The 15346-nt window shown below is 43.5% G+C and overlaps 1 protein-coding gene across 1 annotated transcript in view; it reads right to left on the reverse strand.

Annotated features, from left to right (window-relative positions):
• LOC121564280 (SKI family transcriptional corepressor 1 homolog-B-like) overlaps positions 1–2962 on the reverse strand; it is a 34391-nt gene extending 31429 nt beyond the window's left edge. Inside the window, exon 1 of the mRNA XM_045219907.1 lies at positions 2878–2962. The gene's annotated coding sequence lies outside the window, so the exon portion shown is untranslated. The remainder of the gene's footprint in view (positions 1–2877) is intronic.
• Positions 2963–15346: the final 12384 nt, after the last annotated feature.

Raw genomic sequence — 15346 nt, forward strand, 5'->3', positions numbered from 1 at the left:
CTGACACTTTCCTCAATAAAAAACGATTAGATAAATCTAGATTATATTGGTAAATCTTCACAGATGAAGATGGGCTTGTGATTTGTTATGATTTATTTTGTGCTTCCCATGACTGTGTTTTTGTATTTTAATGTGTATATACAAAATAAAAATATATATTCATTCAGGGGAGCCCATTGAGACCAAAGTCTCATTTACAATGGTGCCCTGATGACAGCAATACAACAATTCAAAACGATCAATAATTATACAATTATTTACATTAAATCCAAACAGTTGCAATCTTCATTAAATGTATTAAACATTAAAGTCCTAGAGACACCAGAGAGTCGAGATGTAGGGGGTTTGTAGCCATTTCCAGAAATGTGGGGCACTAAAACTGAAGGTGGATTTATCTGGATCGATACATACTAGTGGAACCTTGAGAGTTAACCATCCCTGTGAAGGGGTTTGGTGTCTCATATTTATTTTATTTTAACAGTGAAGGGAGGTAGGTTGGAAGCTTTTTCAGCAGAGCTTCGTAAACAAAAAGGGAGTAATGTAGAGATCTACGGGACATTAATGAGAACCAGCCAACCTTTTGATACAGGATGCAGTGATGAGTATTAAAACTGTCACCTCTAACTGCATTTCAAGGTTTTAGAGTGGTGTCTGGTGGTGTTGATGAATGGGGTGTGTCACCATAGTCCACAACTGGCATGTTTATTCTGCTTCCTGCTGCTTAGATATCTATTTCTTAAAAAGCCCACTTTAAATCTGAGCTTTTGAATTAGCTCATCCCTATGTTTTTAAAACCTTAGATCTTTATCAATCCAAAGGCCCAGATATATTTCTAGGTGGGAACCAGCTCGATGAGAGAACCATCCAATGTGTAAATATGTAGACCATATGAAACATTTTTTCGGGAATTAGAGAACAACATATTTAGTTTTGCCTGCATTAAGTACAAGTTTTAAATCAACAAGGGCTTTCTGTAATGTAACAAAATCAGTTTGCAGCTCTAACATAGCTTGGTCAACAGTTGGTGCATTGGCATACGTAACCGTATCGTCTGCGTACAGATGAATGCTACAGGATTTACTAGTGGAAACTAGACTTGACACCATCAGAAAGCACACATTGTCCTGTCTGTCAGATAGTTCTTAAACCATTTGCAAGGCTCCTGATCCAGGACCATTTCAGACATTATGTGAATGAGTAGGGAATGGTCAACAGTGTCAAAGGCCTTGGAAAGGCCTCTATAAGGCAGCACAATGATTATGATCTAGGAAATGTAACACATCATCTAAAACAAGCCTAGTGGCTGAAACAGTGCTATGTCCACATCTAAAACCACAATGCAGTGCTATGTCCAGATCTACAACCAGACTAGGGCAGTGCTATGTCCAGATCTACAACCAGACTAGGGCAGTGCTATGTCCAGGTCTACAACCAGACTAGGGCAGTGCTATGTCCAGGTCTACAACCAGACTAGGGCAGTGCTATGTCCAGGTCTACAACCAGACTAGGGCAGTGCTATGTCCAGATCTACAACCAGACTAGGGCAGTGCTATGTCCAGGTCTACAACCAGACTAGGGCAGTGCTATGTCCAGGTCTACAACCAGACTAGGGCAGTGCTATGTCCAAATAAAGAAGATGTGAGACTGGGAGTAGATCATTCTATACAATTTGTTTGCAGTTAAATAAACGACCTCTAGACAAAGAGGAATTCTCCGAAAATATTATTTCAAAAAAGATGGCCAGCTGAGGCAAAATGTTCATTTGGTCTATTATGGGACCAGAGGCTGTCATAACCTGCAGTGGCAATGAGGGGGTGGAGTTCTGTTTCAACGGTTTAGTGGTATAACAGCAGAAATAGGATGCTTATTCATTGAACCATATCCCATCATAATAATTATTGACTAACTCTGTCTCATATAATAATTAAACACCACACCACATGTAATGACCCGGAGCTGCAGCAAACAAACTTCTGAAAGTTTAAGTGGAGATGAATCAATTGGAGACAGACAACGTGGCGCCCAGCCGGCAGCAGGTTTCAGAGAGCATACAGTCTCTCTGCTTTATAGACTCCAAGAGTCTTATAGCCTAGTTATAATATGCTACAGTCTGTCGAGAAGAGTTACATAGTGCCATGTGTTCCTTAGTTCCTGAACAGTGCTGTTCAATTCCCATCCTAGAGGGGCAGAAACACATCCTCTACTGACCAGGGCCTAATTCAGACCTGGGACACCAGGTGAGTTCAATTAACTACCAGGTAGAAACAAAAAACATAAATGTTTCGGCCATCCAGGACCGGAATTGAACAGCCATGAGATAGTGTTTCGAGCACAAGTTAGCACCTCAGCAGGTGCACACTGAAACTTTTCAACGAACTCAAGTGCCAGGACAGCTCATGCAATGAAAATATGAAAATAAAACATGTAAACCTCATTATGTGGTCAAATGTACCACCCGGACTATTTACGTTGCTATATCACGGTAAGGTCTACACCTGTTGTACTCGGCGCATGTGACAAATACAATTTGATTTTATTTTATTTCATGTAAAGGTGGGAAACCATTGTGAGGTGGTATAATTGGTGCATGAATGTGTGTTCATTCATGTCCTTATTCTATCGCATTAATTGACGCTGTCCTTTGAACATGTTGAAGCTACAAATTAATTATATCGATTTAAATTGTTATATGTCAATCTATCTTCATTTCTCCCAGAGATGGTCAGTGGAAAATAGTCACTGAATCAAACCAAAAGAAAATAAACAGTCCAAATCTAACATAACGTCTGACTTAATAGTTGAACCAGAATCGGATGATACCGTAAATATTCCATTATATATTTCAATTGATATGTAGTATATTAGATCATATCTTACCTTCTGTCGAGTAGATGTACAAGTCTTCAGGTCTGGTGTGCCATCACACCGGTTCACCCCTCTGTCTCCTCTCTCAGGTGAAAGCACCTCGGGTTTATAGCTCCGCTATCACAACATATGGGACGATGCACGGCACTGCGCGCGATATCTGTGAAATTACTCAGCGCGCACGCTCAGACAATGGGAGGTTCTATAGAGTGGAAACATTTTGTTCAGCCAATAAGCTGCCATCACTCCGCACAGCACGCAGTCCACACCACCAAACCAAACCCATGTTCACTTTACATCCGCTGAAGGGTGAGGGTGTAAACGGGATTATCTCAGATCCGGTATCCTACAATTTGTCTCCATGACACACAATTTAGCAAAAGTAATATTTGCTGCTTGTTGCATTTCTGTATGTCCCTTGGAGTTCTCAGCAATCTCACTGCATTAGACTTGAGTTTCAGTATGTCCCTGTCCATAGTTCTGAAATGTTCCTGTCCATGGTTCTGGAATGTTCCTGTCCATGGTTCTGGAATGTCCCTGTCCATGGTTCTGGAATGGACACCAGGAACAGGATGTATAGTGGTATATTTGAGAATTGCCTATCTCTATCTTTCAAAAATATAATGTGTTATAATATTTACTGGGTTGGTTGTTGTAATGGGCCTTTAGCCGTGTTGCAGTACTAGGAGTTCTGTTATCACCGTGTTGCAGTACTAGGAGTTCTGTTATAGCCGTGTTGCAGTGCTAGGAGTTCTGTTATCACCGTGTTGCAGTACTAGGAGTTCTGTTATAGCCGTGTTGCAGTGCTAGGAGTTCTGTTATCACCGTGTTGCAGTACTAGGAGTTCTGTTATCACCGTGTTGCAGTACTAGGAGTTCTGTTATAGCTGTGTTGCAGTACTAGGAGTTCTGTTATCACCGTGTTGCAGTACTAGGAGTTCTGTTATAGCCGTGTTGCAGTACTAGGAGTTCTGTTATAGCTGTGTTGCAGTACTAGGAGTTCTGTTACAGCTGTGTTGCAGTACTAGGAGTTCTGTTATAGCCGTGTTGCAGTACTAGGAGTTCTGTTATAGCTGTGTTGCAGTACTAGGAGTTCTGTTATAGCCGTGTTGCAGTACTAGGAGTTCTGTTATCACCGTGTTGCTGTACTAGGAGTTCTGTTATAGCCGTGTTGCTGTACTAGGAGTTCTGTTATAGCTGTGTTGCAGTACTAGGAGTTCTGTTACAGCTGTGTTGCAGTACTAGGAGTTCTGTTATAGCTGTGTTGCAGTACTAGGAGTTCTGTTATCACCGTGTTGCAGTACTAGGAGTTCTGTTACAGCCGTGTTGCAGTACTAGGAGTTCTGTTATAGCTGTGTTGCAGTACTAGGAGTTCTGTTATAGCCGTGTTGCAGTACTAGGAGTTCTGTTATAGCTGTGTTGCAGTACTAGGAGTTCTGTTACAGCCGTGTTGCAGTACTAGGAGTTCTGTTATAGCTGTGTTGCAGTACTAGGAGTTCTGTTACAGCTGTGTTGCAGTACTAGGAGTTCTGTTCGATCCTATTAGGAAGTGTTTGACTCCAGGTCAGTAGACCTGTTGGTTCAGAGCCAGTCATGTTGTCTGTCCTCATCACCATTAGGAACATTATGTGGTGTTCCCCCAGCCTGCGGTGTGACACGAGGGAATCTCTGAGTGCTCTCTCTCATGTCCTCTTCTCTCACCACGGTCTGTAAACAGCTTCCTCTCACCACGGTCTGTAAACAGCTTCCTCTCACCATGGTCTGTAAACAGCTTCCTCTCACCACGGTCTGTAAACAGCTTCCTCTCACCACGGTCAGTAAACAGCTTCCTCTCACCACGGTCTGTAAACAGCTTCCTCTCACCACGGTCTGTAAACAGCTTCCTCTCACCACAGTCTGTAAACAGCTTCCTCTCACCACGGTCTGTAAACAGCTTCCTCTCACCACGGTCTGTAAACAGCTTCCTCTCACCATGGTCTGTAAACAGCTTCCTCTCACCACGGTCTGTAAACAGCTTCCTCTCACCACGGTCTGTAAACAGCTTCCTCTCACCACAGTCTGTAAACAGCTTCCTCTCACCACGGTCTGTAAACAGCTTCCTCTCACCACGGTCTGTAAACAGCTTCCTCTCACCACGGTCTGTAAATAACTTTTAACCATAAAGAGGCTGTTAGCCGTTAATGACAAGACTCTTAGTGCAGCCAGACACAAGAGACAGGAAGCAGAGAAATCAGCCTGTAGTTAATTATTGATGAGTAGGTTTAATCACCTTGGTACTCTGCTGCTGTGGTCAGGAAAATGTTTTGTTAGTTGGAAATGTGGTCAGGGGAAGAGAGGTTAATGAACGATTCAGAGACTCTTACTTTCACAGTCACAAAACAACCTGAATGACACATCTTAATGAAACAAGTTGAATTCTTCCTGATTATCCCCAGTGATATCAGGGGCTTCAACAGTAAACGTATAAGGTTATCTCCAGTGATATCAGTGGCTTCAACAGTAAGGGTAGAGGGTTATACCCAGTGATATCAGGGGCTTCAACAGTAAGGGTATAAGGTTATCTCCAGTGACATCAGGGGCTTCAGCAGTAAGGGTATAAGGTTATCCCCAGTGATATCAGGGGCTTCAACAGTAAGGGTATAAGGTTATCTCCAGTGATATCAGGGGCTTCAACAGTAAGGGTAGTGGGTTATACCCAGTGATATTAGGGGCTTCAACAGTAAGGGTATAAGGTTATCTCCAGTGATATCAGGGGCTTCTACAGTAAGGGTAGAGGGTTATACCCAGTGATATTAGGGGCTTCAACAGTAAGGGTATAAGGTTATCTCCAGTGATATCAGGGGCTTCTACAGTAAGGGTAGAGGGTTATACCCAGTGATATCAGGGGCTTCAACAGTAAGGGTATAAGGTTATCTCCAGTGATATCAGGGGCTTCAGCAGTAAGGGTATAAGGTTATCTCCAGTGATATCAGGGGCTTCAGCAGTATGGGTATAAGGTTATCTCCAGTGATATCAGGGGCTTCAACAGTAAGTGTATGAGGTTATCTCCAGTGATATCAGGGGCTTCAACAGTAAGGGTATAAGGTTATCTCCAGTGATATCAGGGGCTTCAACAGTAAGGGTAGAGGGTTATACCCAGTGATATCAGGGGCTTCAACAGTAAGGGTATAAGGTTATCTCCAGTGATATCAGGGACTTCAACAGTAAGGGTATAAGGTTATACCCAGTGATATCAGGGGCTTCAACAGTAAGGGTAGAGGGTTATACCCAGTGATATCAGGGGCTTCAACAGTAAGGGTATAAGGTTATCTCCAGTGATATCAGGGGCTTCAACAGTAAGGGTAGAGGGTTATACCCAGTGATATCAGGGGCTTCAACAGTAAGGGTATAAGGTTATCTCCAGTGATATCAGGGGCTTCAACAGTAAGGGTATAAGGTTATCTCCAGTGATATCAGGGGCTTCAACAGTAAGGGTATAAGGTTATCTCCAGTGATATCAGGGGCTTCAACAGTAAGGGTAGAGGGTTGAACCCAGTGATATCAGGGGCTTCAACAGTAAGGGTATAAGGTTATCTCCAGTGATATCAGGGGCTTCAACAGTAAGGGTATAAGGTTATCTCCAGTGATATCAGGGGCTTCAACAGTAAGGGTATAAGGTTATACCCAGTGATATCAGGGGCTTCAACAGTAAGGGTAGAGGGTTATACCCAGTGATATCAGGGACTTCAACAGTAAGGGTATAAGGTTATCTCCAGTGATATCAGGGGCTTCAACAGTAAGGGTATAAGGTTATACCTAGTGATATCAAGGTCTTCAACAGTAAGGGTAGAGGGTTATACCCAGTGATATCAGTGGCTTCAACAGTAAGTGTAGAGGGTTATACCCAGTGATATCAGGGGCTTCAACAGTAAGGGTATAAGGTTATCTCCAGTGACATCAGGGGCTTCAGCAGTAAGGGTATAAGGTTATCCCCAGTGATATCAGGGGCTTCAACAGTAAGGGTATAAGGTTATCTCCAGTGATATCAGGGGCTTCAACAGTAGGGTAGAGGGTTATACCCAGTGATATTAGGGGCTTCAACAGTAAGGGTATAAGGTTATTTCCTGTGATATCAGGGGCTTCTACAGTAAGGGTATAGGGTTATACCCAGTGATATCAGGGGCTTCAACAGTAAGGGTATAAGGTTATCTCCAGTGATATCAGGGGCTTCAACAGTAAGGGTAGAGGGTTATACCCAGTGATATCAGGGGCTTCAACAGTAAGGGTATAAGGTTATCTCCAGTGATATCAGGGGCTTCAGCAGTATGGGTATAAGGTTATCTCCAGTGATATCAGGGGCTTCAACAGTAAGGGTATGAGGTTATCTCCAGTGATATCAGGGGCTTCAACAGTAAGGGTATAAGGTTATCTCCAGTGATGTCAGGGGCTTCAACAGTAAGGGTAGAGGGTTATACCCAGTGATATCAGGGGCTTCAAAAGTAAGGGTATAAGGTTATACCCAGTGATATCAGGGGCTTCAACAGTAAGGGTATAAGGTTATCTCCAGTGATATCAGGGGCTTCAGCAGTAAGGGTATAAGGTTATCTCCAGTGATATAAGGGAATTAAACAGTAAGGGTATAAGGTTATACCCAGTGATATCAGGAGCTTCAACAGTAAGGGTATAAGGTTATCTCCAGTGATATCAGGGGCTTCAGCAGTAAGGGTATAAGGTTATCTCCAGTGATATCAGGGGCTTCAACAGTAAGGGTATAAGGTTATCTCCAGTGATATCAGGGGCTTCAACAGTAAGGGTATAAGGTTATCCCCAGTGATATCAGGGGCTTCAACAGTAAGGGTATAAGGTTATACCCAGTGATATCAGGGGCTTCAACAGTAAGGGTATAAGGTCAGGGGCTTCAACAGTAAGGGTATAAGGTTATCTCCAGTGATATCAGGGGCTTCAACAGTAAGGGTATAAGGTTATCTCCAGTGATATCAGGGGCTTCAACAGTAAGGGTATAAGGTTATCCCCAGTGATATCAGGGGCTTCAACAGTAAGGGTATAAGGTTATCTCCAGTGATATCAGGGGCTTCAACAGTAAGGGTATAAGGTTATCTCCAGTGATATCAGGGGCTTCAACAGTAAGGGTATAAGGTTATCTCCAGTGATATCAGGGGCTTCAACAGTAAGGGTAGAGGGTTATACCCAGTGATATCAGGGGCTTCAACAGTAAGGGTATAAGGTTATCTCCAGTGATATCAGGGGCTTCAACAGTAAGGGTATAAGGTTATCTCCAGTGATATCAGGGGCTTCAACAGTAAGGGTATAAGGTTATCTCCAGTGATATCAGGGGCTTCAACAGTAAGGGAATAAGGTTATCCCCAGTGATATCAGGGGCTTCAGCAGTAAGGGTATAAGGTTATACCCAGTGATATCAGGGGCTTCAACAGTAAGGGTAGAGGGTTATACCCAGTGATATCAGGGGCTTCAACAGTAAGGGTATAAGGTTATCTCCAGTGATATCAGGGGCTTCAACAGTAAGGGTAGAGGGTTATACCCAGTGATATCAGGGGCTTCAACAGTAAGGGTATAAGGTTATCTCCAGTGATATCAGGGGCTTCAACAGTAAGGGTAGAGGGTTATACCCAGTGATATCAGGGGCTTCAACAGTAAGGGTATAAGGTTATCTCCAGTGATATCAGGGGCTTCTACAGTAAGGGTATAGGGTTATACCCAGTGATATCAGGGGCTTCAACAGTAAGGGTATAAGGTTATCTCCAGTGATATCAGGGGCTTCAGCAGTAAGGGTATAAGGTTATCCCCAGTGATATCAGGGGCTTCAACAGTAAGGGTATAAGGTTATCTCCAGTGATATCAGGGGCTTCAACAGTAAGGGTATAAGGTTATCCCCAGTGATATCAGGGGCTTCAACAGTAAGGGTATAAGGTTATCTCCAGTGATATCAGGGGCTTCAACAGTAAGGGTAGAGGGTTATACCCAGTGATATCAGGGGCTTCAACAGTAAGGGTATAAGGTTATCCCCAGTGATATCAGGGGCTTCAACAGTAAGGGTATAAGGTTATCTCCAGTGATATCAGGGGCTTCAACAGTAAGGGTATAAGGTTATCTCCAGTGATATCAGGGGCTTCAACAGTAAGGGTATAAGGTTATCTCCAGTGATATCAGGGGCTTCAACAGTAAGGGTTATACCCAGTGATATCAGGGGCTTCAACAGTAAGGGTATAAGGTTATCTCCAGTGATATCAGGGGCTTCAACAGTAAGGGTATAAGGTTATCTCCAGTGATATCAGGGGCTTCAACAGTAAGGGTATAAGGTTATCTCCAGTGATATCAGGGGCTTCAACAGTAAGGGTATAAGGTTATCTCCAGTGATATCAGGGGCTTCAGCAGTAAGGGTATAAGGTTATCTCCAGTGATATCAGGGGCTTCAACAGTAAGGGTATAAGGTTATCTCCAGTGATATCAGGGGCTTCAACAGTAAGGGTATAAGGTTATCTCCAGTGATATCAGGGGCTTCAACAGTAAGGGTATAAGGGTTATACCCAGTGATATCAGGGGCTTCAACAGGAAGGGTATAAGGTTATCTCCAGTGATATCAGGGGCTTCAACAGTAAGGGTATAAGGTTATCTCCAGTGATATCAGGGGCTTCAACAGTAAGGGTATAAGGTTATACCCAGTGATATCAGGGGCTTCAACAGTAAGGGTATAAGGTTATCTCCAGTGATATCAGGGGCTTCAACAGTAAGGGTATAAGGTTATCTCCAGTGATATCAGGGGCTTCAACAGTAAGGGTATAAGGTTATCTCCAGTGATATCAGGGGCTTCAACAGTAAGGGTATAAGGTTATCTCCAGTGATATCAGGGGCTTCAACAGTAAGGGTATAAGGTTATACCCAGTGATATCAGGGGCTTCAACAGTAAGGGTATAAGGTTATCTCCAGTGATATCAGGGGCTTCAACAGTAAGGGTATAGGGTTATACCCAGTGATATCAGGGGCTTCAACAGTAAGGGTATAAGGTTATCTCCAGTGATATCAGGGGCTTCAACAGTAAGGGTATAAGGTTATCCCCAGTGATATCAGGGGCTTCAACAGTAAGGGTATAAGGTTATCTCCAGTGATATCAGGGGCTTCAACAGTAAGGGTATAAGGTTATCTCCAGTGATATCAGGGGCTTCAACAGTAAGGGTATAAGGTTATCTCCAGTGATATCAGGGGCTTCAACAGTAAGGGTATAAGGTTATATCCAGTGATATCAGGGGCTTCAACAGTAAGGGTAGAGGGTTATACCCAGTGATATCAGGGGCTTCAACAGTAAGGGTATAAGGTTATCTCCAGTGATATCAGGGGCTTCAACAGTAAGGGTATAAGGTTATCTCCAGTGATATCAGGGGCTTCAACAGTAAGGGTATAAGGTTATCTCCAGTGATATCAGGGGCTTCAACAGTAAGGGTTATACCCAGTGATATCAGGGGCTTCAACAGTAAGGGTATAAGGTTATCTCCAGTGATATCAGGGGCTTCAGCAGTAAGGGTATAAGGTTATCCCCAGTGATATCAGGGACTTCAGCAGTAAGGGTATAAGGTTATCTCCAGTGATATCAGGGGCTTCAACAGTAAGGGTAGAGGGTTATACCCAGTGATATCAGGGGCTTCAACAGTAAGGGTATAAGGTTATACCCAGTGATATCAGGGGCTTCAACAGTAAGGCTATAAGGTTATCTCCAGTGATATCATGGGCTTCAACATTAAGGGTAGAGGGTTATACCCAGTTATATCAGGGGCTTCAACAGTAAGTGTATAAGGTTATCTCCAGTGATATCAGGGGCTTCAACAGTAAGGGTATAATGTTATCTCAGTGATATCAGGGGCTTCAACAGTAAGGGTATAAGGTTATCTCCAGTGATATCAGGGGCTTCAGCAGTAAGGGTATAAGTTATCCCAGTGATATCAGGGGCTTCAACAGTAAGGGTATAAGGTTATCTCCAGTGATATCAGGGGCTTCAACAGTAAGGGTATAAGGTTATCCCCAGTGATATCAGGGGCTTCAGCAGTAAGGGTATAAGGTTATCTCCAGTGATATCAGGGGCTTCAACAGTAAGGGTATAAGGTTATCTCCAGTGATATCAGGGGCTTCAACAGTAAGGGTAGAGGGTTATACCCAGTGATATCAGGGGCTTCAACAGTAAGGGTATAAGGTTATTTCAGTGATATCAGGGGCTTCAACAGTAAGGGTATAAGGTTATCTCCAGTGATATCAGGGGCTTCAACAGTAAGGGTATAAGGTTATCTCCAGTGATATCAGGGGTCTTCAACAGTAAGGGTATAAGGTTATCTCCAGTGATATCAGGGGCTTCAACAGTAAGGGGATAAGGTTACCCAGTGATATCAGGGGCTTCAACAGTAAGGGTATAAGGTTATCTCCAGTGATATCAGGGGCTTCAACAGTAAGGGTATAAGGTTATCCCCAGTGATATCAGGGGCTTCAACAGTAAGGGTATAAGGTTATCCCAGTGATATCAGGGGCTTCAACAGTAAGGGTAGAGGGTTATACCCAGTGATATCAGGGGCTTCAACAGTAAGGGTATAAGGTTATCTCCAGTGATATCAGGGGCTTCAACAGTAAGGGTATAGGGTTATACCCAGTGATATCAGGGGCTTCAACAGTAAGGGTATAAGGTTATCTCCAGTGATATCAGGGGCTTCAACAGTAAGGGTATAGGGTTATCCCCAGTGATATCAGGGGCTTCAACAGTAAGGGTATAAGGTTATCTCCAGTGATATCAGGGGCTTCAACAGTAAGGGTATAAGGTTATCTCCAGTGATATCAGGGGCTTCAACAGTAAGGGTATAAGGTTATCTCCAGTGATATCAGGGGCTTCAACAGTAAGGGTATAAGGTTATACCCAGTGATATCAGGGGCTTCAACAGTAAGGGTATAGGGTTATACCCAGTGATATCAGGGGCTTCAACAGTAAGGGTATAAGGTTATCTCCAGTGATATCAGGGGCTTCAACAGTAAGGGTATAAGGTTATCTCCAGTGATATCAGGGGCTTCAACAGTAAGGGTATAAGGTTATACCCAGTGATATCAGGGGCTTCAACAGTAAGGGTATAAGGTTATCTCCAGTGATATCAGGGGCTTCAGCAGTAAGGGTATAAGGTTATCTCCAGTGATATCAGGGGCTTCAACAGTAAGGGTATAAGGTTATCTCCAGTGATATCAGGGGCTTCAACAGTAAGGGTAGAGGGTTATACCCAGTGATATCAGGGGCTTCAACAGTAAGGGTTATACCCAGTGATATCAGGGGCTTCAACAGTAAGGGTATAAGGTTATCTCCAGTGATATCAGGGGCTTCAACAGTAAGGGTAAGGGTTATACCCAGTGATATCAGGGGCTTCAACAGTAAGGGTATAAGGTTATCTCCAGTGATATCAGGGGCTTCAACAGTAAGGGGTATAAGGTTATCCCAGTGATATCAGGGGCTTCAACAGTAAGGGTATAAGGTTATCTCCAGTGATATCAGGGGCTTCAACAGTAAGGGTAGAGGTTATACCCAGTGATATCAGGGGCTTCAACAGTAAGGGTATAAGGTTATCTCCAGTGATATCAGGGGCTTCAACAGTAAGGGTATAAGGTTATCCCCAGTGATATCAGGGGCTTCAGCAGTAAGGGTATAAGGTTATCTCCAGTGATATCAGGGGCTTCAACAGTAAGGGTATAAGGTTATCTCCAGTGATATCAGGGGCTTCAACAGTAAGGGTATAAGGTTATACCCAGTGATATCAGGGGCTTCAACAGTAAGGGTATAAGGTTATCTCCAGTGATATCAGGGGCTTCAACAGTAAGGGTATAAGGTTATCTCCAGTGATATCAGGGGCTTCAACAGTAAGGGTATAAGGTTATCTCCAGTGATATCAGGGGCTTCAACAGTAAGGGTATAAGGTTATCTCCAGTGATATCAGGGGCTTCAACAGTAAGGGTATAAGGTTATCTCCAGTGATATCAGGGGCTTCAACAGTAAGGGTATAAGGTTATCTCCAGTGATATCAGGGGCTTCAACAGTAAGGGTATACGGTTATACCCAGTGATATCAGGGGCTACCACAGTAAGGGTATAAGGTTATACCCAGTGATATCAGGGGCTTCAACAGTAAGGGTATAAGGTCAGGGGCTTCAACAGTAAGGGTATAAGGTTATCTCCAGTGATATCAGGGCCTTCAACAGTAAGGGTATAAGGTTATACCCAGTGATATCAGGGGCTTCAATAGTAAGGGTATAAGGTTATCTCCAGTGATATCAGGGGCTTCAGCAGTAAGGGTATAAGGTTATCTCCAGTGATATCAGGGGCTTCAGCAGTAAGGGTATAAGGTTATCTCCAGTGATATCAGGGGCTTCAACAGTAAGGGTATAAGGTTATCCCCAGTGATATCAGGGGCTTCAACAGTAAGGGTATAAGGTTATCTCCAGTGATATCAGGGGCTTCAACAGTAAGGGTATAAGGTTATCTCCAGTGATATCAGGGGCTTCAACAGTAAGGGTATAAGGTTATCTCCAGTGATATCAGGGGCTTCAACAGTAAGGGTATAAGGTTATCCCCAGTGATATCAGGGGCTTCAGCAGTAAGGGTATAAGGTTATACCCAGTGATATCAGGGGCTTCAACAGTAAGGGATATACCCAGTGATATCAGGGGCTTCAACAGTAAGGGTATAAGGTTATCTCCAGTGATATCAGGGGCTTCAACAGTAAGGGTATAAGGTTATCCCAGTGATATCAGGGGCTTCAACAGTAAGGGTATAAGGTTATCTCCAGTGATATCAGGGGCTTCAACAGTAAGGGTAGAGGGTTATACCCAGTGATATCAGGGGCTTCAACAGTAAGGGTATAAGGTTATCTCCAGTGATATCAGGGGCTTCAACAGTAAGGGTATAAGGTTATACCCAGTGATATCAGGGGCTTCAACAGTAAGGGTATAAGGTTATCTCCAGTGATATCAGGGGCTTCAACAGTAAGGGTATAAGGTTATCTCCAGTGATATCAGGGGCTTCAACAGTAAGGGTATAAGGTTATCTCCAGTGATATCAGGGGCTTCAACAGTAAGGGTATAAGGTTATCTCCAGTGATATCAGGGGCTTCAACAGTAAGGGTATAAGGTTATCTCCAGTGATATCAGGGGCTTCAACAGTAAGGGTAGAGGGTTATACCCAGTGATATCAGGGGCTTCAACAGTAAGGGTATAAGGTTATACCCAGTGATATCAGGGGCTTCAACAGTAAGGGTATAAGGTTAACTCCAGTGAGATCAGGGGCTTCAACAGTAAGGGTATAAGGTTACCCAGTGATATCAGGGGCTTCAACAGTAAGGGTATAAGGTTATCTCCAGTGATATCAGGGGCTTCAACAGTAAGGGTATAAGGTTATCCCCAGTGATATCAGGGGCTTCAACAGTAAGGGTATAAGGTTATCTCCAGTGATATCAGGGGCTTCAACAGTAAGGGTATAAGGTTATCTCCAGTGATATCAGGGGCTTCAACAGTAAGGGTATAAGGTTATCCCCAGTGATATCAGGGGCTTCAACAGTAAGGGTATAAGGTTATCTCCAGTGATATCAGGGGCTTCAACAGTAAGGGTATAAGGTTATCTCCAGTGATATCAGGGGCTTCAACAGTAAGGGTATAAGGTTATCTCCAGTGATATCAGGGGCTTCAACAGTAAGGGTATAAGGTTATCTCCAGTGATATCAGGGGCTTCAACAGTAAGGGTAGAGGTTATACCCAGTGATATCAGGGGCTTCAACAGTAAGGGTATAAGGTTATCTCCAGTGATATCAGGGGCTTCAACAGTAAGGGTATAAGGTTATCTCCAGTGATATCAGGGGCTTCAACAGTAAGGGTTATACCCAGTGATATCAGGGGCTTCAACAGTAAGGGTATAAGGTTATCTCCAGTGATATCAGGGGCTTCAACAGTAAGGGTATAAGGTTATCTCCAGTGATATCAGGGGCTTCAACAGTAAGGGTATAAGGTTATCTCCAGTGATATCAGGGGCTTCAACAGTAAGGGTATAAGGTTATCTCCAGTGATATCAGGGGCTTCAACAGTAAGGGTAGAGGGTTATACCCAGTGATATCAGGGGCTTCAACAGTAAGGGTATAAGGTTATCTCCAGTGATATCAGGGGCTTCAACAGTAAGGGTAGAGGGTTATACCCAGTGATATCAGGGGCTTCAACAGTAAGGGTATAAGGTTATCTCCAGTGATATCAGGGGCTTCAACAGTAAGGGTATAAGGTTATCCCCAGTGATATCAGGGGCTTCAGCAGTAAGGGTATAAGGTTATCTCCAGTGATATCAGGGGCTTCAACAGTAAGGGTATAAGGTTATCTCCAGTGATATCAGGGGCTTCAACAGTAAGGGTATAAGGTTATACCCAGTGATATCAGGGGCTTCAACAGTAAGGGTATAAGGTTATACCCAGTGAT

The sequence above is a fragment of the Coregonus clupeaformis genome, unplaced genomic scaffold, assembly GCF_020615455.1.
Source record: "Coregonus clupeaformis isolate EN_2021a unplaced genomic scaffold, ASM2061545v1 scaf2883, whole genome shotgun sequence".
Taxonomy (NCBI): Eukaryota; Metazoa; Chordata; class Actinopteri; order Salmoniformes; family Salmonidae; genus Coregonus; species Coregonus clupeaformis.